The following is a 24,986-nucleotide window of genomic DNA, read 5'->3' as shown; positions in this document are numbered from 1 at the left end:
TGGGGTAATACTCATGCGATTGCTTTGGTTCTGTCAAGGGCCCTGGTAGATAATAATGTGGTTCCCTTGAAATTTTAAAAGGAAAAGAAACGAACTCACAGATAATAGAGGAAAATCCAAACATGCAAATTGTAAATTGTTTTTAATAAGTGTTTTAACAGATACTAGAAAACTAATGCATTTGGAAAGCAGTGCTCAGGCACATTTAAAATGAATGTCAGGCACTCACAGGAGTATTCTGCCTCTCATGATCTAATTATAAGGGTCATATTTTCTCATGATTTAGCAGTTTTAATGATTGTGCCAATATTTCGACTACCAAGAGACCTCCCTGTTTGTATTTCTGCAATCAAGGATATAAGACCTGACACAATAGTACTTTTGCAACCCAAATTTTAGTGAGAGTTTTCTTGAGGAACTACTACTACTGCTGCTGCTACTAACACACAGACACACACACACAACTCCTTATTTTAGGAGAGAAAGTCACACTGCTTTAACTGAGGCATGGGTAACTTGTGTTAATTAAACAGTTCTGGGCATTCACTTGGGCAGTCTGAGAGCGCTGTATCACACATTCACTGGGTCGTTGGGAGGCTAACCCACACTCCGGTCTGCCACCTTAGCTAAAATCCTGAAAACTAGTCTCCCTGAGGGCATTATTAGAACCCTAATATTTCTTTCTTATTAACTGACATTATAGGGGATTTTGTAGGAGACAAAGGGGAAGGAAATAAAGATGAAAGACTTCTGATATCCTTTCAGTAAGGGTTTGCTGAAGACATATAGGACACTAAGGGGAAGAAAAGAGAGTAAAGGACTATGTCCTTTGGATTCCACAAGCATGATATACTATCTGAAAATTAGATTTTTTTCTTGAAATAGACTACAACCTTTTATCTTCCACTAATTAAAGCTGTTCGTCACAAAAGGATGACACATGGTTATAGATGTTCCTGAACAAGTGTGGTGGTGACAGCAAGTGCCTTGAATTATGCAGAAAAGAGTAGAAGAAAGCGTGTGTGTTTGTGAGAATGTGTGTGTTTATAAAATTATGATCTAACTCAAAATGTTGTGTGAGACCAGCTCCCATGCAAAGCAAACAGAGAGGCAGCCAATCCATGAGAGATACTCAAAACACAGCTGTAGCCATATACTGGGCACTTTCTTGTGATTGAATTAGGGATTTTGATGTTTCCAATTAATCACTACACATTTAAGCAGGCCAATTCAGATTGCTTTGGTTTGTGATAATTAAACCAACGCTATCTGGATGTTTGGCTTGTAGGTGTAAAACATCATTGTTATAGACCAGTTATTGAAATCTAATTCAGTTAGAATCTAGTTTCTTAATTTGGTGGACCCATATTTGAGAGACAATGAGAAAAGCATTTGAGGTTATAAAGGATGAAACTATAAGCTTCTAGTATTCTTTACCCCATTACTACATAATCAGATTCTCTTTGATAGTCAAATTAGTAGAACAGAAATAGTAATTTATTAAATTAATATGTATTGAGGCATTGCTTTGGGTGAAAGAGATATAACAAAGAACAAGGCAAACAAATTTCCTTATTTTATGTACCTTGTTTTCTACTTTGGGTGGGAGTGGACATATATATATGTATATATATATTACAGAAATAAACAATGAAAGGATAATGTGATAGGTTTGAGAGAATAAAGATACCTAAGACTGGGAATGCATTTCTTATACTATTTCATTTAAGTGAGTACCAAATGCTGAACATAAAGTAACCCTGCAAAGATTTGTGTGAAGAGAATTCCACAGAGAGAGAACAGAAACATTCTACTGTGAGGATACTCTGGGGTTCCAATTGTTTATTCCTACGTAATAATGCCAAAACTCAGTGGCTTGAAATATGAATTTTAATTTGCTCATGACTTTGTGGATGAAGAATACAGGATGGGCTCTGTATTGTGCACACCTCTGTTTTATGTGCTGTCACCTGTGGTGAATCAGTAGGGCTGGAAAATCTACTCACAAATCTGATAAATTTGTACTGGCTGATAGCTAGAAGCTTAGCTGGGGCTGCTGGCTTGGGGCCTCAATTCTTCCTCATGTGGATCTCTCCAAGGGCTTGCTTCAGCTTCCTTGCAGCATGATGGCTGGCATCTATGAGTGAGTGTTCCAAGAGACCGGAAGTGGAAGTGTCCAGTCTCTTAATGTATCACTTCTGCCATACTCAAAGTAGTCATAGAGCACATAGACTCAAGAAAAGTGGGTACAGACTACAATTGTTAATTATAGTAAGAGAAGTTGAAAGAATGTATGACCATTTTTAATTTGTCACAGTTAGCCTTTTGTCCAAAAATTATTTCCATTGCTCCCATATGCAATATACACTCACCCCTCTGCCAAACCCAACAGTTGTATCCCAATACAGCATCAGGTTCAAGATAGGATCCAGGATTTCATATTCTAAATCAGGTTTAGGTGTGGAGGAGGCTTCTCACATGGAAGAGCAAGTTGGTGCTGGCTGCTGGCTAGGAGCTCAGCCAGACTAGTCCTCTCCATGAGGCTGCTTTGGCTTTCTTACAGCATGGTGACTGACTTCCAAGACTGAGTCTTCCAAGAAACATGAAGTGGAAGCTGCCAGTCTCTAGAGGCCTAGAGCAGAAACTGGCATAGCAAAACTTCCAATATACCCCATTAGTCAAAGCAGTCACAGAGCCTACCCTCTTTGATGGAAGGAGCATCAAGGAATTTGTGGCTTTCTTTAATTTGCATATCTGGTGTTCTCAAAAGGCAGAAAGATGAATCCTTAGGCAATATCCAGTACTGTCCTTTGTGTGCTTATAATTTAAAATTAAATCCCTTCAAGAACTCAGAAAATGTAGATAGTGCTCTAAATGGTATCTGAGTATGTACTAAAAGATACCTCTGAAAGCTATAAAATCACTTTGACCATGATAAATCCATCTGAGTGTCAGCCAACCTAATGGGCACAGAGGTCTTGCTTCTAGAGTACAAAAAGAAAAGGGCAAATGCATTAACCCCAAGTAGTCAGGAGCAGAAGGAGCAATAGAGCAAATAAAACCTCAGTACTGAACTGAGAGCTGAAATTAGAGGGAATCCGCTTAAAGGTCCGCTGGATGGACGGTGAGGCTAAAGATTACAGATTGGATGTCAGGTTTCACTGGGACACAACAGGAAGTGAGAACAAAGGGAGGACAATAAGGAACTCTTGTTCATTGTCATAAGCAAGAATGTGGTAACACCTTCCTAATATTGCCTCCTAGATCCTCTATGAATGTTTAGTTAGACTTGTTTTTAAAGTACGTGGTCAGAGCCAGAAGAAACAATGAATGATTTTCTTCCTCTGGACGTTAAGTGTAGATAATTATATATTGCTTACAGTAAAACATTTCTTCAAATATTATGTGGAAAAGGTAGATAACCAAAATGCAAAATATTTACCTGTATTTTTTAGAATACAAGAGGAACTGATTTGATATGTTAGAGGATACTCTTTAAGGTTGCTTGTGAGATTTCCCTGATTGTTTTCTTGCACACAGAAGTGTAAGACTGGAAAGAAGAAACACAAGCACCAAACACAGTGAATAGAGCAATCTATTTTTGAAAATGAGTATGACCAAGATTATTATCATTTAGCTTCTTTGCAAGTGCAGAAAAGGATCTAGCTGGCTCTAACCCCTATTTATCCTTCAAGACAACTGCTTTTATTTCCTTTAGAAAACGTTCCTAGATGTCTTCCCATTCCTTCTAATCTGAGTTACAGATTTTCTATGTTCCTTTAATCACCCTACGTCTAATATTATACTTTTCATGTTGTATTTAAGAAATATACTTAATTGTTTTTTCCCAGTATTATGAAAATGTGAGTATAGTAGCTGTTTCTTACTGTCATAGATCTGCTCTGTCCAATATGGTAGCCATTAAACACATCTGGCTATTACTTAGATTTAATTATAAAGTGTTTAAGTTTACATTTAATTAAAATTCAGTTCCTCCGCTGCACCGGCCACATTTCTGGTGCACAATAGCCCTGTGTGGCTAATGGCAACCACGTTGGAAGGTTTAGATAAAGAACATGCCCATGTTCATAACCATTCTATTGGAAAGTGCTGCTCAAGATTTTTAATAATTTTTATAGAATAAAAGAAAAAGTCTATGACTTAACATTATCACAGTGATTTGGCCCTCATGTGGGAAACTGTGCATGTCTACACAAACATTTTATACATATATTAAACTTCAGTTTTCTTGGCATGATATTAATAGCTATTCATGAAATATAAATTAAAACTTGGACATACTAAATAGAAGCACTTTAATTCACAGAAATGGTTAATGGTCACATATAAATGTAAATTCTATTTGTTCCTAAAATTATTTGGGCAGTCTGGCTTGATTAGTCCCTGAGATAAACTCTTAGACTCTTTCATAGGCCATATTGAGGACCCATACTGTGGAAAATGGAGTGGGTAAGAGGGTGGATCTGTATAAATCATCATTCCAAACCTGAATTTAAGTCATACTGAAAGATGCCTTGTATTTTTTATAATAATTAGCTTTAAGGTATAGAATGCTTTCAAGAAGCAATCAGAGAGACAGTGATATAATGAAAACTGCTTGGAGTTCCAAAAGTGCTTTTCAGACACAAAGAGATCTGAGTCATATTAAATAGACATAATAATCAGCAACTAAGTGAAAAAATTTTCTAAGGTCTTATTTTTAGCTGTTTGGAAAATTACAGAAATGATCTTATAAGTTGTTGTTCTCTTCATTGACCCAATAAATAGGATAATAATTTTAAAACGGTTGAAGAAGTGTATTCATTAGTCCTTAGTGGAACCTGTGCTCTTGCTCAGTGACTGTCCAGATTTATGCATTTTGCTTATTCAGCTGGAAAAGTATCCCAGACCCTCAATTCTAAATGAAGAGGAGAGAGAAAACCCCTATGCTCTGGAAAATATGAGAGAAAGAAAATTAAATATTGACTGAAGAGGAAAATTTCTAATTGGATAGGAAAAGTTATTTCACTGTGGGATAGAAAATGAGACCATATCTCAAAATGGTTTCAGATAAATGAGCATTTACTAGTCATATTTTTCAGTTATGGATTGCCATGTATGGCAGGGTAAACTTTTCATTTTCCCTATATAGGTGTTCCTATATTACATGCTTTCTCGTTTCCACTATTACTATACAAGTAGACTAAACAGCATACTCCTGGTTAAATGCATACAAAGTAACTGTCTCTAATTGTAATAATTATGCAAGCAGAATTTATTGCTTTTGCTTACACTTGACTGAAACTCTTATATCCAGGTCTTTATTTTACCTTATGTAGTCTTAAGCCTTATTGTTTCTTAATTTCACATTTTATAGCCTGACTCCTTATGCAATGCTCTTTCATATCTACCCCTATAAATTTTAGGCCCTCCCTTCTGAGCTACAAAGTAGTCTTTAGCTGTACTGAAGTATTTTATTCCTTGCTTAGATGATCTGATGTGAGTATTTGGGTGTTGGAATAATAATCTGAAGAGCTTCCAGAGTAAAAACAAAAAAAAAAATCCATGCATTGTAGTTTATCTTGACATAAAATCCAAGTCTTATCTTTTGGGAACAACGATATACATAATGGGAATAAAAACAGGAGCTTTTGTTCTATTCTTTGTACCAAGATCATTATATATTAAATTTTTATTTTATGTGTTAAAATTTTTAATCTGCCTGAGCACTATGAGATCTCTAATTTGGTCATTATTTTTAGTCAATTTTCATGATTACTATGGACTATACTCTATTATTAGGTCCAGAATTTTGGAATTTGACCTGCTTCCTTCCTACTTACTACTAGAGACTTAATCATATTCTGCATTTATCACAGATGTCATAAAATTTTAACTGATTTTTGCTATCATTTCATATTTTAAACATAGATGGATGGAATCTACCATGAAATCTTTTTGCTGTAACAGTAGCCTTTCTCTGCTTGCAGCTCTCATTAAAAACTTTTCAAGGTCATTTTCTATTACAGGAAATTTGGAAGCACAGGTAATTGGACATTTGGATAGTGAACAGTTACTTTTTGGAAATAGAGGAGGCCTTTTTACTGGAGAGGGATCCTATGAAGTTGTCAGTGTTTGAGAACAGCAGAGTTTCTCTTGAATCTGTTTTCAAACTGCAGTTTCAATGACCTTTCTGAAGCACAAATAAAATGTGAGCATATCACTACTCTACTTAAAAACTTTCATGTATTCCTAGAACCCCTAGAATAAAGTCCAAATTCCACAGCATGTTTTTCAAGTTTAAAATGCATTTCCTAATTATTTCACCAGCTAAGTATCCTACTACTCCCTGCCTCTTTGCTGTTCATTCCGCAATAAGCAACTTGCAGTTTTCAAATCACCATACTGGTTTGTTCTTAGGTCTTTGCATGTATGCTTTTCCCACTGCCTTAACAACTCACCCACCATGTTCTCTCCCCATCCCCAAGCATGCACCTAATTTCTGCTCTTTTGTTTAATTTTCAAATATCTGCTCAACCTTTTTTTTATTTCCCCGTTTGTGATGAACTCTCTGACCACTGTTTCCTCTATACTCAACTAAATAACTAGAGTTGCCCCTTTATGAACCTGGAATGGGTAAAGAGGAAGGAAAAAGGAACATTTTTAATCAAAATATAAAATACATGTCTATCATTATTTCATCTAGATAATCTGATTGCTGCCAAATAATTTGATCATGGGCTATCTATGAGGCACTCTTCCTTTTATCTCCTTCCTCAACTACTCCATGTTTTCTGCTAAGGAAGCTGTTGTCGTATTATATTTGTGGTAGATAGAGAGACATACTGCCCACATCCTCTTCAAAGAAGGACTTGCTGTCAGGCTTCAGGGTGTGTGGTCAACGCACAGCCTCTATTTGTGAGCTTCTTCAAGATATACCTTAGCTGCAAAAAGTCACCTTGCCTGAAGTCATACCTTTTCCGGGGTCAGCCTATCTGGTGACTGATTGAGATCTGGCTATAAAGGCCCAGCCATTTTATTCAGATAACTGTGCACCAAGGAAAGGGAGCTAACCAAATTAGGAAACTGAGGACAAGACTGCCTGGAGTAGAGGCATAGGAATGGACATACAAGAGTGGGCACAATGTTCATCGTCACCAGAAAGCATTCACCACAGACGAGGCTGTAAACTTCCAAGTGGACAAAATGGACTGTCAGATGAAATCAGTTTGTGCCTGTAATCTGATCTCCCAATGCCCGCAGAATGGACACAAGTGTTAAATGGCTACAGTGGTGGTTTTAGAGGCTGTGTGTAAAGCAAATAGCACTTATCCACTAAATTTGATCTACTAAGAGTCAGCATCAGATATTAATACTGAGTCTTTGATAGGTACTAATGCTTGAGGAGACAGACTGGTCACTTGGTGTCAAGTTAATGACTGTTCTCCTTACATCCTGGAAGGAGAATCATCAGAAGAATAGACACATATTCTCTCAGTAGGTTTGCGTTTCTTGCCCACAAGCTCTCAGCCAGCAGTATTATTTGAGTGCTTACAGAGTATTTTAATGACTGGCACTGTATCCCACATAACGTCATGTCAGATAAGATGACCCACTTTATACAAAGGAGGGCAGAAATGAGCCCATCACATACGATACCACCCAAGCTGCCAGCATGATAGAGCACTGGAAAGGTTTACTGAAGACCCAACTGGAGAGACAGCCTGGTGACAATATTATGGGGTGTTATAATTCAGTATGCAGTATATGCATTGAATTAAAGACTTTTATTTGGCTCTGCACTTGCATAGAAAGAATACATGGCTTCAGGAACCAGGAAGAAAATAGGAGTGGTCCCCCTACCTTCACTCCCAAGTGTTTTGTAATTCACCAAGTGTTTTTATGATGGATATGGTAGATATGGGAATGAGCAGCCCACACCTCCCTTTAACTAAAGACTTGGCTGTCCAGACACTGAGAGTACCTTCAGAGGCAGTTTCCATCTGTCAGATCCTCAGGGACTGCCCAGCTACAGAGATCACCTTTGCCCAACATTATAGGATTTCTTGTGCTGCCTGCATTTGATGACTGACTAAAGCTGGAGTACAAAGGCCTGGCCATATCACCTCCAGGTAGGACACTTTGATGGTCAATACTTGTTCCAAAGCTCTCTACTGAGGCCAAGGCTTTGATGGTCCTGTATTATAGTTTGACTTCCTCCACTGCCCAGTTCCGTTACCCCTCCCCTTCATTTCACAGATGTTAATCCCTATTAAACATCTTGCACCCCCAAATTCTGTCTTAGCATCTGCATCTGGAGAACCCAGCTTGTGACAGTATTATAAATGTAGCTTTTTACCTTTTGTAGAAACAGTGCAGTTGTGAAGCTGGAATCATGTCCTCTTTACCATTTTATCTACAGAAACTGTCGCAGTGTTTGGTAGAACATATATTCTCAGTGAATATGGAAAGAATTAAAAAATTTTGAATGTGTATGAAAGATAGGAAACATGTAACTGCTACAGAGTAATACTTAAATTAGAATCCTAAAAAATTACGTTATATTGGTTCAAATAAAAAATAACTTTCAAAATGATGGCATATTACATAACCTACTTTATATATAGATGTGGGTTACTCCATAATTTTTTAATCTGTAATCTAATTGGATTGATAATAGATCTCTCTAAAATTTCATGATGCTTCAATGATAACTCTGCAGTTTTCTCTCAGGTTATTTATATCTCTAAGTAGTTAGGGGAAAAGAATATCTAAAATGAATCCACAAATGGAAAAGGATATAAGATCACTTTAAGTTTCTGCTTTAAATTTTTGTTACATTTTCTTCTTTTGAAATACTTAAGTTTTGGGTACATTTTATTTTGTTTAGCAAAGAAAACAGTATCTTCTATCTCTGTCAGCAAACACAAATTTTTGCATTGGATTTGAATTTGTTTTAAATGTAATTCTGTATGATATAGCTCACTATAGCAAAATTGCTTCATAGTAGGGAAAGGCAGGTACTGTGATACTTTGTTAATTTATGATAAATTTCTCATAAGACTAGTGCTTCATACATTTTCCCAATATAACCTCATAAAAAATAACCATTTTATGACAAGTACAAGAAATATCTTTTTTTTTTTTACTTTTGTGTTTAAAAAAAATAGAAGAGGGCCTCATTTGATTTCATGAATGAATAGTTAAATTTTTCATCTACTAGAATTTTGTATAATTTTGTAATAAAAGTTCTTGTTTTGAAGAATGAAAGTCACTGTTAAAGTATATATTTAATCGTTTAATTAAAAGTGTTTGCATACGACATAAACTTTTAAACTGCACTATCAGTGTCAAAATGCTAATATTAAAAAAAAGTTATCACAAGCAGCATAACTAAAGGATACATCTGGTTAAAATTACAGGAAAGGACAATTAATTCATTATGGTTTTTGTGGAATAAAATCAAGTGTTTCTTTAAAGCATGTATTATATACTTACATTATGGGGATATTTTGGAAGTTGAAGACATAATCCTGACCCTTAAGAACATTATAGTTTGGCATGATGGCTTCACAATACAGAGAAAGGGCACACTTTGGGAGTCAAAAATACTAGGGATAAAATCTTGATTCAGACAATTCCTCGCTATAATATTTTAGGCAAGTTACATTTTTCTAAGGCTCAGAGTCTTCACCTGAAAAAATCAGGATGAAATACCTACCTATCAGAATTATTGTTGTGGTTCTTCTCATCCTCTTTTGTAGGCTTCCCTGTGATGACCTGTAATCCAAATGAGAGGGTTTGTTCCATAAACGTCTATTCTTGGTCCATTATTTGTCCTCTCTCTTCACATTTCTGCATGCTGATTCCACCACTCACAACATTTTTACTACTACATATTTACTGATGAATACCAAGGGTAAGTCATCAGGAGGTCTCCCCTAAGTCTAAGCTTTCCCACTGGATATATTCACTTGGTTGATCTCACAGGCGCTTCACACTGAATCTGCATAATTCACTTCCTCATTTTCTGCTATGCTTCACTCTCAAAATTTTTCTACGTACTACCAATACCTTCATCGTCACTTTACCAGGAAAATCTATCCAGATGGAACTTTATCCCTGACAGTTCTCTTAACTCTCCTCATGAAACATGCTTTTATGGAATATGAAGATGCCATTCATTGTTATAGTCACCTTCGTAAACTAGAAATCAGACCATCACAACTTCAGGTTAAAACTTCTAAAATGTCCTGCTTCCCAGAGTACATTTGTTGTCTTAGTTGGGCATATAAGGCCTTAAATGAGCTGGTTCCTACTTACATCAACAATTCTACACATTTTTCCTCTCTCTTTTGCAATCCAGTAGCATGAATTTTTTAGAATTAGCTTGTTTCTTATTACTGGTCATCTTGTTTCATACCTCTACGTATGCCTATGCTTTTTCTTCTGCTTGGAATATTTTTCCAGTATTCTTTGGTTTTCAATTAAAGCGTCTTTTCACTCAGAAGGCCTTCTCTGAATCTCCAAGTTGAGTTTAGCTCTCCTCTTTTTAGCACCTATCACATTTTAATAGAATTATTTGCTTATATACCTACCCTCACCCAACCCTCAACAAACTTGGTTGTGATGTTTGAAGGGCAGTTTTTTGTCTCTTTTATTTTATGTCCACTCAGCATCTAGCAAACTGCCCAGCAGTAATTGGTGGCACTAGGCTGTTCAGTAGTTGGTAGCATTCGGACTCTAAAAAATAATAAGAGTTAGAAGCAGCTGGGGTGAGTGGCTTTATCCAACTCCATCACCATTAATTTCTCTCAAAAATCACCCCAATAAATATTCAATATATCAACTTACTAAAAAATGTTTTTCACTAGAGAATAGTAGATTTTAGATAAATTCCTTAGCCTTCAACTTCCAACCAGAATGTCACCTAAGCCCTTTGGATCTACGAATTGTGACGATATCATTGAATATTGATTAAGATACTTACTTAAAATAAAACCAAAATGCTTTAGTTGCTTTTTAATAAAATGGTTAGCTGCCTTTATTATAATTTTTATCATACTGAGATTTACCATTGTTTCAAATCACAAATTACAAAATTTTAAAGACAAGGAATAGACACTGTAAAAATGATAAGAAATTATTCCACAATTATCTATTTGAGGCAACTTAATTTCTGAAGATATTTCCTCTTTATTATTTAAATAATGCTCCACCACCATCAAAATGCTCTATCATTTACAGATATGACAGTAAGAACAAAATGGAAGAAAAATGAGTACTTTAACAACCTTACAACTCTAAACTTAAATTACTTTCTTCTAACCTTACCATTTATTTATACATATTTTTGTTCAATTAAACTTTATTCTAGAAAAAAATTAATAAACATCCATTACTATAATCTTAAATAAAATGTTTAAATTCATATTTGAATCAAAATCTGTTTTGGTTCAATATGGCTGGGTGTAAACAAGGGAATAAAAATAGCCTTTATTCTTTTTTTTTTTTTAGTTGCTTTTTAATGTTTCATCAAAGAAAAGTTTTCAGTGCCTCAGTACTTTCCAATGGGTTATTTACTCTGCTAAATAAGAGTATCTTTACAAAGCCTGCTGCAATTTTTTTAATAGTCCTAAATGGACTAACAACTTGCATTGAGCCCATCTTCTTCAGCTTTTGTTAGGAAGATATCTTTTTGCAGAAGGACAGGGATCACCAAAGATGTGATTCATGCACCTCAAGACTCCAATTATAAGAAGGTATCACATAGAATCACCAAATCAATTACTTGGAAAAAAAGAACAAAATAATTTTAACGGCAGAAAGGAACAAAGAAAGGAAGTAATTATTATGGTCCTATTGCACTTATCTTGATTCTAAAGAACAATTCATTAGCGTTGTGACACAGCGTGCCTTGTTTACCTTACTATTAATGAGAACATCTTAATGTGTTTTGAATTTCTGCCAAAGAATACAATCTTAGTGATACTGAAACAAATGACCATTTAGTGACATAAATGATACTATTGAAGGCCAGTTATTTGGTTTCAACAAACAAATAATTATAGTTGATCACAAAAATCGTAATCAGAGTGTTTATTCATAATTTTGATTATTTCTTACTGAAAATATTAGTTCCTAGTTAAACTTTTAGATATAAGATTCATCAACAACTATGCTTTTCTTTTAACAACTATGCTTTTTAAAACCTAGGCTTATATATATTAAAAATGAAGATGAGACCACTTGTTTAAAAAATAAAAGAAATTATACTGTATAACATGGCATGATTTCAAACTTACTTCATTATTAAAAAGCAAAAACATGATTTCAAATGTCAAGCGTTGGATGTATGAACGAGCTTCCCATAATCCATCATCCCAAATAAACTACATTATTTAGAAACTTTGTGAATGTAGACAAGCTAAAATTATGCTTCATAAATGAAAGGGTTTATACTAAAGTTAAAGTTTTAATCTGTCATGAACTCAAAATGACATTTTAAAGATGTGTATGTGGGCTATTGCTTCTTATTTAGTGCTGTCAAAGTGGCTTCATATTTTCAAGCTCTGCTCTCAAGGCTTACTCCAGTTTTTATTAAAATCACCTGGCCAGTTAAATAAAATTGATGGGAATTTATATAAACAGTATTGATGAAGGAAGGAGAAAGTCATTGAGCAATATGTACAGGGTGATCTTATGTGGAGGGAGATGGTAAACATATATGCATATATAACATGAATTAAAGGAAGCTTTCATATTATATGTCACATATGTCCATGGTGTTTGAATTTTTTTTAAATGTTCATCCTAAATTACTTCTGAAATTAGGAAAAACCTATATTTTTTAAAAAGAAGAAAGTTCTGTAATATGTAAGTACTAATACTCTTCTTAGTGAGCTTTCCTTGATACCTTCTCTAAAATTCACCTGCTTTACATATTCCTCCCTCCCTGATTCATTTTTTTCTCCTTAGAACCAGGCACCACTGAAAATAGTACACATTTTGCTTTTTTATAATGTTCACTTTCTGGCTTCTATTAAGAATATAACTCCAGGAAGGTAGAGGTTTTTATCTGCTTGTTCACTACTGAATCTCTAGCGCCAAAACATTAACCTATAAAAAGTGGGTGCTTAATGAATGAATATGTATAGTTTTATTCATGAATTTATTCCAAATACATACATGTGCATACTAATATATACATATTTATATTAAATAGAAAAAGTCACGTTCTCCTACTTTTTTCTAGTCCACTACCTGCTTTTTAAAGAAAGGAAAAAAAAAGAGATACAGAAAACAAAAATTTCCAGACCTCATGAAGAATGCTGTTTATGTAAATAACTTCTATTTTTATGACACATGACAAAATTGCAAGACTACCCTATGAGAACATTTGAAAAGTAATCTTTGAAACAACACAAGAACAAATGAGGCATTTGATATATTTATGATTGTGGGCATAATTGTTGCTGCCGAGTAAGAATATATCTGAGTTTTCAAAATACATTTCATTTCTATTACAGTATTTGAAAATAAAGCAATTTTCCATGATGCTGTTTGTGTCCTGCTGAGGACAAATGTGTACCCAGAATAAAAAATACGTCAGACATCAGGAAAGTTGTCCTTTGTCAGAATCGTGAGGCTTTTGAATTTAAACTATGAAGGTAGTTGATTCACAAATACTCTTTATCTGCCTACAGAATGAAAAGGTTGTGATGAAGGTTGTGATTCTTGAAGTCAGAATCACAGGCTGGCCATTATATATGCATATGAAGAAGATGCTACCTGGTTATCTGTCCTTGCTAGAGTGTATAATTTGAACAGTTTAGTGAAGAGTTATTAAGAACCAACTATGTACAAGACACTGTGGTAAGTCCTAGGGAGGAATACAAAGATGAGCATCATATGGTCTCTTCCCAGTAATACCATCACCACCGTCCACAACTGCTGCCATTTTTTGAGCACCTTTCGTATACCAGACACTATATGAGACATGTTATTTTTTGCACATGATGACTATTTCTTGAAATATCCCTTTGGACAATGTATTGTAATCATCATTTTACAGAAGAAGAATTTGAGATTCAGAGAGGTTAGGTAATTCATTTCAAAATTAACTGATGTTAATCACCTCTTGGAGTATGTGCCTATTTATATGAGAACTGTTTCCTCACCTATAACAGATATTATTTATGCTTGCCATGTTTATAATATGTGGTCCTTTCTCAGCTACAATTCGTTGGAGTAGGAATAGACACTAGAATTCATCTAGACTATTAATATTCTCTTAGGAATTTGAAATTGGAATTGAGAGAGTCCAGTTCATTTGACCAGACTACTTAAACTCACCTTAAATAAAGTCAGGATCTGTTGGATGAGTCTTCATCCACAAGAAGAAGCAGAAAGTGCCTATCTGTAAGGAGAAGAAAAGGAGAGGTGAGCTACCTTTTGAGGGTATTTTAATTTCCTTTGGTCAAGGTAAGGTACATTTGATTATTGGCAACTTACTTATTTTGAGAAAGATCTAAGATCTAAGTTCAAAAAACACCTGCAACCATGTGGTAATAATTTGCTAGTATACAAATCAAGCTTCCAGTCTAGTGTGGTATTGCTTTTATGTCTCATTATTAATAATTTTAATAAGAAGTTATTCAATGTGCCCACTCATTTTTCTCTATGCTGATACATGTTCATCATGATTATCAGTTTCCCTTTTACATTTTGCTACATAAAGGCATTCATGGACACTGAAGAGATCAGTATATATCAAATTTGGTTCCTTCTTTGGGTGTATAATTTTAATATTATGTCATTTTTGATTCAACACTATAGTATATGTAACTTACCCATTCTCTTATGAAACAAAGAAAGTTTTACAATGCTGAACCTAAGGATCTATAGAAATTATTGGTTAAAAGATATATTAAGAAAGATGCATTTAGAAGGTGTAAATAGCCCTGTGTTTCTGTTGACTGGGAAATTTAATGCACAAAAAAACTTCTAAACTGCAGTTCTGTTGCAGATATATTCTCACAATACATATGGGAGAAAATGGTGCAGTTGAAACACTACCACTACTACCTGTTGCTTACTGCTGTTGCTGCTGTTGCTGCTGCTACTGCTACTACTAAAATTACTGCTAGCACCACCACCACCAAACCCACCACTACTGCTATGGCTAACACGTAATAATATTCATCTCTGTCAGCACTGTTACAAAAATTAACTCAGAGCTCTGGACACCAAATCAGACATTAGTTCATGCAGTTCATATTTAAAGTTGGTAATCTATTGTCTTTGATTTGGGCAAGTCATTGAAATTATTTGAGAGAAATCTTCCTTATTTGTATAATCTCAAAAGTTTTATAACAATTAAATGAAATAAAGCATATGAAAGTGCTTTCTGAAATGTACACATTTAATTATTATATACAATTTAATTATTTATACGATGCTCTAAGTAAATGCTTACCATTGGGGTTATTAACTTTAATAAATAGTAAGGAAAGTTACACTCATGATAATTGGAAAGTCATATACTAATCATATAATTTGTCCTGCAATAATCAGTTATGAACAGAAATGTCTACCATTTCTGTCTTCAAGTGTATTTATTTTTCACTCACTAAAATGGTTAAACAATCACTCTGAAAATATATAGAATAACTACTATTATTTCAGTAACTTCTACACATGTGTGGCATATTTGAATTTCCATCTCTACCAAAAGTCGACATTTGGTGTAACGGATCCCTGAGTTTCTTCAATATGTTTCACATCTAGCCACATGAAATGAATAGCTCTGTTCCGTAATTAATGATGTAATATACTCCTTTTAAATAAGGATTTTATCAGCCTATATAACTAATGACAGCATCACCTAAATGACCAGTTGGCATCATTAAATTTACCAACTACTGTGCTATCATCAATTCCAATTAAATCCTAAGCATGTTTCTCATCAACATGTAAACACATTTTCTAATTGGGAAGTACCATCGTGAGTAAATTTAATGGTGCCAAGTTGACCATTTAAGAGATTTAGTATAGTGAGAAATCATTTGGCTTTGAAGGTAGTATTCCTTTTTCTATCCCTCACATTTGTTGCACTTGGGAATATCCATTTGATAAAGATGGTTAGAGAAACTAATACTGGCCTCATATAAAGCAAGTTTACTACATTTAGCAGTGATCATAGGTATCTTTTGGGATGGTGTGTTAGCATAGCAGCTGAATTGAAGTTATGAAACCCCCAAAGGAGATACTAGATAGTCAGCACATGTAGGTGGGACAAATAAAATTATCAGGAGTTTGACTGAGCTGATCCTGGAGAAATTTTTTCCCCATGAAGTATCAAAAAAAATTTGGATAGCCATCCAGCCTTTTCTTATTTGCTTGTTTACCTTCAGCACCTAGAATACTGTCAAACACGTAGGAGAGGTTTGTTGAATGAATGAACCACAGAAGTAGCTCAGTGACAGTATCATTTTCTTGTTTGGACATCTAAGCAGAGGATTTTCAATGAAAATAACAGCATCTAATACTTACTGAGCTAATTATGTTCTGAGGACTGGAAGAAGAACTTTTCACATGTCTTATACTTTGATGCTCACAATAATCAAAAATGGAATCAGCCAGGATTTTGGACAGAAACTATTTCATATATATATATATTGTGTTCATCACAAACTTTATTATTCCCATATCCAGTTACAGGAATTATGAACCAAGTAGTTTAGGTAAATTTCTCACGATCATAGAGCTAGCATGCAGTGAAGCAGGGATTCAAATCTAGGTGTATTCATAGATTAATATACTAGGATAAGCAGTAGAAAGAAAAACATGAACATTTCAAAATTTCAGGGGCTTATATTAACAAATGGTAAGTTGTCTTCCTCATTCTGGAATAGCCACAGCCTGGAGTATTTGGGTCACAGTGGAGAGGAAAAAAGAATAGCTCATGGATCACAGTCATACAGATCATGATGTGAGTCACAGAAGTCCACAAAAATAGTATTTTCGGAGAGGGATACTTCAGTTGTGAGGGAAAAGGGGGCTCCTGGTTAGAAAAATCAATGATTTTCCATTGACCAGGATAATTATTTTTCATCCTTCATATATTTGCCAAGACATATTATCTCCTTCTTGACTGTCAGAACTAGACTACATACCTCTTCTATTGTTCTTGTACTTATGCCCATCATGATAAACAAAAATATATTCTACTTGCTTGTTGCTATCTGTATGCCTTACAAACTAAGTTCCTTGAGGGCAGAGACTTTACTTTGATAATATAATAGCACAAAGACTGGCACAAAATATAATGATAATAGAAATTGATCTTCATTTAAATTGGATATATATTGTAGGCACTGTGCTAATAAATTTTTATGCGGATTATCACAGCTTTCCTGATAATAACTTTGAATAAGTTACTATTATTATCACCATTTTACATAGAGGAAAATTTGAGACTTTGAGAGGGCATGAAGCTCAAGGTTATGACTAAAGTGTGTTAGAGCTGGCATTTGAATGCAAACAGCCTGACATTAGAGTGTTTTTTGGGGGGTTGTTTTTTTTTTTTTTTGCGGTACGCGGGCCTCTCACTGTTGTGGCCTCTCCCGTTGAGGAGCACAGGCTCCGGACGCGCAGGCTCAGCGGCCATGGCTCACGGGCCCAGCCGCTCCGCGGCAGGAACCCGTGTCCCCCGCATCGGCAGGCGGACTCCCAACCACTGCGCCAACAGGGAAGCCCTAGAGTGTTTATTTTTAATACGATGCTAAAACGGCATTCTTTCAGCTTTAAGAAACATAAACAGACATAAATCTGAAATATTTCATTTTGTTTTATGAAAGCTTTAATCATGAAAATTTATTGTTTATTCAAAGAAGAGAACTTGATTAGCTCTAAAAAATGTTGGCTAATGGCATCTGTGTAGACAAAATGAAGAAAGAAAACAATTATTTGCAAAATGTAGGAGAGGAAAACAAAGTAACATGGAAAGCAGTTACTTTTTTTTAAAGTTTAACTATGTCAGTCACTGTGCTGGAAATTTAAACATATATTATTTCCCCTAATCTTCCCAACAGAACTGTTTAACTAAATGATGGCTAAATTGATGCTGAGGTAGACATAATAATGAGTCTAAAACAAGAGTTTTTAAAAGATGCCATTGTTATTATAATCATAATGTATTCACTGTACCATACTAGTTATGGAAGTATAAGATACATTTGTATGCAGAGCTCAAATGGACTAGATAATTTCACTTTATAACCAGAATGTTAGGTAACAAATGCAGATAGTAAGTCTTACTGTGTTTTGGCCAAAATATTTTATAGATAATGTGTATATATCCATAATCATGTATTTAGAAGCTCTATTTATTAAAGAGTTAAAGTATTAATAGATATGTTTGCAGTGACAATGATCATTCATCTCCAGGTATAGGCATAGCAAAAATCTTAACATTTTATCTCACTTAAATTGTAAACATATGAGATAGTTATCATAAGATAACTGTGACTACAGACAAAATAATTGGGATGAATAACCCATACATCATGAAATATACTAACACTAGTTTTGATGCATAAATAAATTCCTCTCTTGGAATGTTCTATGGCATTGCTATAAATTTACAACTCCTTTTCAATTCACCATTATCAGATAATGAAATCAAACTAACTGGATCTTTGGATTATTTTGGTAACATTTTACCACAATGATGTTGAAAATTTTGTAGAAGCTTTTAAAATTGATTTAATTTAATTGGAGGTATTAAAATTAGAATTCAATTTTTTCAATTGATAAGATATATTGAAACAGAAAGATTTATGTTGTTTTATTATGCTAGATAGATTTATGATGCTAGATACATCTAGCACACAATTTTAAAATGAAAAAGGAAGGTGAATCATATTTTTACTGAATACTGTATATTATGAAAAAATATATAGATAATATTTAGATCCAGGGGCATAAGTTGATCATTCAAACATAATATGTGGCCCATACCTATCCAGATATCTTGTGGCTGGTTTGAAAATTCCACAAATATTGATTTTCCTAGTCTTTAAAAAAAATTCAGAATCTATTAAAACTCTCTGTGGTGGAATTGCCAAAAGCTTTCTATAGCTTTTGATATTAAAATATCCTAAACTTTAGACTTTAATACATGTCCTATTTACATCTACAAGTTGTCCGATTATTGCGTAACACAAATGCCATAATATCAGACACGTCTTGACAAATGCTAAGCCTCAGAAGTTTTTTTTCTACCCATTGTTGGTTTCACAAGGCAATGTACACTCAAAGTTTTGTTCAGATTAAATATTGTCACTGTTCTATTTTATAAAAATAAAACAGTGCCAACTACTAACAGCTATTGATACTTTTAGGGTTAGACCCCTCTCATAAGAACATAACACTACAGTTTTTTTTTTTTAATTGTTAATCCAGATGAATCTTTATTTTTCTTGTTCCAAACAAATCTGATGCAATATAGAGAACTTCTCCCCAGAAAAAAATACAAAACCTGTGCAGACACACAAAATTCATATACAAGCTTGGGGGTTTTCAAGGCTCTGTGAAGTCCACTCATATTCCTCATCCACTTGGTGGAATCTAGAGGGATCCACCTGGGGCAGCACAAGCCTGGACTTTGGAGTCAGGCTGACTTGGTTTGTTTTTTTTTTACATCTTTATTGGAGTATAATTGCTTTACAATGGTGTGTTAGTTTCTGCTTTATAACAAAGTGAATCAGTTATACATATACATATGTTCCCATATCTCTTCCCTCTTGCGTCTCCTCCCTCCCACCCTCCCTATCCCACCCCTCCAGGCGGTCACAAAGCACCGAGCTGATCTCCCTGTGCTATGTGGCTGCTTCCCACTAGCTATCTACCTTACGTTTGGTAGTATATATATGTCCATGCCTCTCTCTCGCCCTGTCACAGCTTACCCTTCCCCCTCCCCATATCCTCAAGTCCATTCTCTAGTAGGTCTGTGTCTTTATTCCTGTCTTACCCCTAGGTTCTTCATGACATTTTTTTTTCTGAAATTCCATCTATATGTGTTAGCATACGGCATTTGTCTTTCTCTTTCTGACTTACTACACTCTGTATGACAGACTCTAGGTCTATCCACCTCATTACAAATAGCTCAATTTCATTTCTTTTTATGGCTGAGTAATATTCCATTGTATATATGTGCCACATCTTTTTTATCCATTCATCCAATGATGGACACTTAGGTTGTTTCCATCTCCGGGCTATTGTAAATAGAGCTGCAATGAACATTTTGGTACATGACTCTTTTTGAATTATGGTTTTCTCAGGGTATATGCCCAGTAGTGGGATTGCTGGGTCATATGGTAGTTCTATTTGTAGCTTTTTAAGGAACCTCCATACTGTTCTCCACAGTGGCTGTATCAATTTACATTCCCAGCAACAGTGCAAGAGGGTTCCCTTTTCTCCACACCCTCTCCAGCATTTATTGTTTGTAGAATTTTTGATGATGGCGATTCTGACTGGTGTGAGATGATATCTCATTGTAGTTTTGATTTGCATTTCTCTAATGATTAATGAAATTGAGCATTCTTTCATGTGTTTGTTGGCAGTCTGTATATCTCTTTGGAGAAATGTCTATTTAGGTCTTCTGCCCATTTCTGGATTGGGTTGCTTGTTTTTTTGTTATTGAGCTGCATGAGCTGCTTATAAATTTTGGAGATTAATCCTTTGTCAGTTGCTTCATTTGCAAAGATTTTCTCCCATTCTGAGGGTTATCTTTTGGTCTTGTTTATGGTTTCCTTTGCTGTGCAAAAGCTTTGAAGTTTCATTAGGTCCCATTTGTTTATTTTTGTTTTTATTTCCATTTCTCTGGGAGGTGGGTCAGAAAGGATCTTGCTGTGATTTATGTCATAGAGTGTTCTGCCTATGTTTTCCTCTAAGAGTTTGATAGTTTATGGCCTTACATTTAGGTCTTTAATCCATTTTGAGCTTATTTTTGTGTGTGGTGTTAGGGAGTGATCTAATCTCTTACTTTTACACGTACCTGTCCAGTTTTCCCAGCACCACTTATTGAAGAGGAACACTACAGTTCTTATTTTTAAAAATAGCTGTCATGGATATAGAAAACTCTCTGCCTTCCTTTGTAAATAGACTCTGAGTTCCTAATGGCCTAACCTTGGTTTATGTAAGGACTCTCAGTTTCAGATGCTTCCATAAGACTGGCAGGTAATGGTAATAAACAAGTGAAATGGCCAGGTATTAGAGAACATGGGGAAAGGGGAGTAAGTGTGGGTGACCATAGCAAATTGAAAAGCTACTTATTTGTTAAAAAGGGCATGGTGTCATTCTACTGCAGTCAATTCTGTTATTGAAAGAATTTGGAAATGCACATTATCTGTGAACTTCCTTGATTTTTCTAATACCGAGTATAACTCACAAGGCATTACCTATGGGCCACTAGTTGACAAACCTTGGCTTATATCCCATCAGTTAATGAGAAAGGTAGAAACATACCTCATTGTCACCCCAAATTGTATCCACAGTTTGGAAACTAGAGGCAAAAAGGAACATGGAAGGGGCAAAAGGAGACACAATCACTTTCTTATTTCATCATGTTAGCATGATTTGATATTTTATTGAACTGTCTGCAATTAAATTAAAATCTCAGAGAATGTGCTGTTTTAAAAAAATAAGTGATTAATGCCTGGGCATCTTGCAAGGACTAGTCTTTTTAACTCTTTTAAAGGGATTTTTGTTCATGTGGTTGAATTTCATGGTCAGTTTCCTCCTCCACTGAGTCATCATTTTTGGGACAATTTAGAAAAGAAACAGCCCCTGAGAGGACTTCTAACCTGTGGTTGGGCTTAGGATGGTCAACTTAGGGACAGAACCTATATAGAATATAACCTTCCTATAGGCTTTTGTCTAATTAGCGTTTACCATTTTGCTGCCTTGGGAGCAAACAGTGCTATCCCAATATAGGATGAGCATATTTATTGAGTGTGTGATAAAGGGATGCAGCTTCTGGGGTATATATTTTCTCTGTTCATAAAGTTGATTATAGCACATTCAACTGGTTATCCTGGAGAACCATGGAAGACTGAAGTATTCAATAGCTTCAGTGTACTAAGAAACTTAGACAATTAAAAGATCTAAAGTCACATTCCAGAGACAGCTATGCTTTTTCAACTGTAAAGGCAATTTTAACAATACTAACACTAAGATTATTTCATTTAGTTAGGCTTTGGAGATTTGCTTTTTCTTAATGCATGGTATATTGAGTCAAAAAAACAACTGGAAAGAGAAAGAAAGAAAAAAGAAAAGAAAGAGAAAGAGAAAGGAAGGGAGGGAGGAAGGAAGGGAAGAAGAGAGAGAGAATAGGAGAGAAAAAAGAATGCAGGAAATAGAAGAAAGAAAGGGTAAGTAGAAAGATGGAATGAAGACTGAGTAATTCGTCACATAATTTTATTGAGCTAGTATTTATTGAGAAAGTGTTCCTTATAAAGTGCTCTGTTAGGCATGATTAAGTGTTATCCTGTATGATTCCCTGTTATGGAATGACTACACCTAAGTTATAGGATGAACTTTTAAGCAATAATGATTATCTCAGTGTGGGTCAAGCTATGTAGATTATCTGGGGACTCCTATTGTGAAAATAATGTATAAACCCAGAACCTGTCACTGGTATGTATTTCTATGGAATGGAAAAACATATATAATCTTATCTTAGTAGGAGTGAAAATTTATTATACTACCACTAAGAAAATCTTATTGGTAGTGAAGACTATAAAATACAAATAATTAGCCAAATAATGGGCCCAAAATATTCTTTTCATAAATGCATTATCATAGAAATTGATTATATTTCAATTTCTCATTCTTCCAGACCCATAAAAAGAACACAAATAATTCTAACATATATAGACATTGACATTTTTTCTTCATGCATTTAGGTATGATGAGTATAAATGGTGTCAAAAATAATACCCAATATCAATGTTTAATACTAGAGTCTTCTTTATTGATAATGCTTTGAAGACATAATGAGAACAGTACATGCCTTGTGATTACTGTAAGGTCACATGGACCTGGTTTTTGTCTGTCATGTAGCTGTCATGATGATGTGTTAAAACAGCTTAGGGCTGCACCGGACAGACTTAAAATTTTAAAAACGTCATTGAAGTTTTATATTTTTGAAGCTCTCGCTTTATAATTTCAACAGTAATTGGATATTGTTAGGACTGGAATGTTAAAGTAGCATTTATTAGAATTAGTTTTGAGTGCACTACCATTTCATGTTATTAAAAGATGAAACATAATTCAGAAATTGTTGGTCAAATAATTCTTTTTTCTTTTCAGTTTCTTTCCTAGTCTTGACATATTATCAAATGCTTTATGTGGCTATTTAAAACATGATGTAGCATTATTGACTTCTAAACACATTTTTTCTCTGGGATCATAAAGCAAACACATGTACCTATTTCAAGGTGCATTGGCTATTAAGTTGAACATGTTTTTTTACAAATTGGTTATAAACTGAGACCAAGTACCTCTGCTAGAGCATGTATTTTTATCAGGCTGTATATTACTGTTTAAATACATGATCTGTGGAGCTTGGTAAAACAGAAGTCATGCAGCCTACAATAGAGTGGTCTCCAAAGTTTTTACTCACGTATTACTAGCAATAAATTGCTTTAGCACACTCACACACACAAACACACATATCAAATTTTCATATATGTATATATATCCACTATTATACCAGTGTATAAAATATAGACATCATAAACCATATATAAAATTAGGAATTAAAAACGATTATGCCATATGTGAAATATCATTTTCTTGAATTAATTTAACTTAATTAAGGTAAAGACCTTTCTTTCCCTGATTAGATATGATGATATATGTGTCATTTTGTAAAACTTGTTTTTTATTTTATGGTACAGTTTTTCAAAGATTTAGTCCAAATTTAGTTAGTTCTATATCTGGTTTTAATGGCTGTCATAACTAAAAAAATCACTTCACAAAAATAACAGATGCAAATGGAGGAAATTCATCCTGCATTGTGAGTGCTAAATCAATTTAATTCCATCCTCCAGTTATGCAAAAGTTTTTGTCAAAATTTGGTTAATACTTTTCTTGAAATTGAATTGTAGGGCTTATAATTTGAAGGCAATGAATTTAATTTTTTTAATAAATGAATTAAAAACTTAATGACACTCATTCTTTGAAGATTTGTTATACAAGATAGGATATATTGTTTCTATTTTTCTGTGCTTGAAGATTGAAGAGATCTTGCAATTAATACAAAATATTTTCGAGAATAAAACTGTGTAACAATCAAAATATGTCCAAATATTTTTTTCAAAGTTTCCCCTATATCTCATGTTAAGCACAACTAAAACCCCTAGATATTACCTATAAAATAAGCATAAGACTCTTGAAGGTGGAGAGAAGATGGACTGGCTAGAAACTTGAAGAACAGCACAATAAAATTTCCTGGGTTTTTTTGGTTGTTTTTTTTTTTTTTTTTTTGCTCATACATTCAAGACTTAACCTGGAAGAAGCTGGCAATCTGGAAATACCAGTGACTGCAAATAACCTCTTGGCCGAAGTCCTGTTCTTTTTAGCAAGGGGATCAAGAAAGGGGCTGGCTAGCAAGACAGAAAACCTTTAGACAGAAACAGCCCTACTCCAGTCAAACACCACAGAAAACATTGTGTTAGCACCCCCATTAATGCCAAGCAAAGTGGGAAGCCTAGACTTCTACCTTGTGAGGCTATAACAGGGTGCCCAACACCCCCATCATGCAGGTAGAAAGAAGGCTAAGTACGGAGCTAGAGTTTCAGTCATGCAGTTATGAGGTCATTCCCTCATATTGTCTCTGGAGAACTTGTGGGGATCCTGGTCCCCAGGGGTACCCCACCCGGCAGTACCAAGGAGTGATATCAAAGATAGTGGAAGGT

At 34.7% G+C, this 24,986-nt stretch overlaps 1 long non-coding RNA gene across 2 annotated transcripts in view; it reads left to right on the top strand.

Moving 5' to 3' along the window:
* LOC137220752 (uncharacterized) overlaps window positions 1-24,986 on the top strand; it is a 532,799-nt gene that overhangs the window by 151,500 nt on the left and 356,313 nt on the right. The window contains exon 5 of one of the 2 annotated variants that reach the window (XR_010941777.1): window positions 14,298-14,442. The exons of the other annotated variant lie outside the window; for it this stretch is intronic. This is a non-coding gene — a long non-coding RNA (uncharacterized lncRNA). The remainder of the gene's footprint in view (window positions 1-14,297; window positions 14,443-24,986) is intronic. 2 annotated transcript variants of the gene reach the window in all.

The sequence above is a fragment of the Pseudorca crassidens genome, chromosome 3 (assembly GCF_039906515.1).
Source record: "Pseudorca crassidens isolate mPseCra1 chromosome 3, mPseCra1.hap1, whole genome shotgun sequence".
Taxonomy (NCBI): Eukaryota; Metazoa; Chordata; class Mammalia; order Artiodactyla; family Delphinidae; genus Pseudorca; species Pseudorca crassidens.
Note: the sequence above shows the minus strand (reverse complement) of the source record. Positions and strands in the feature narration are given on the sequence as shown.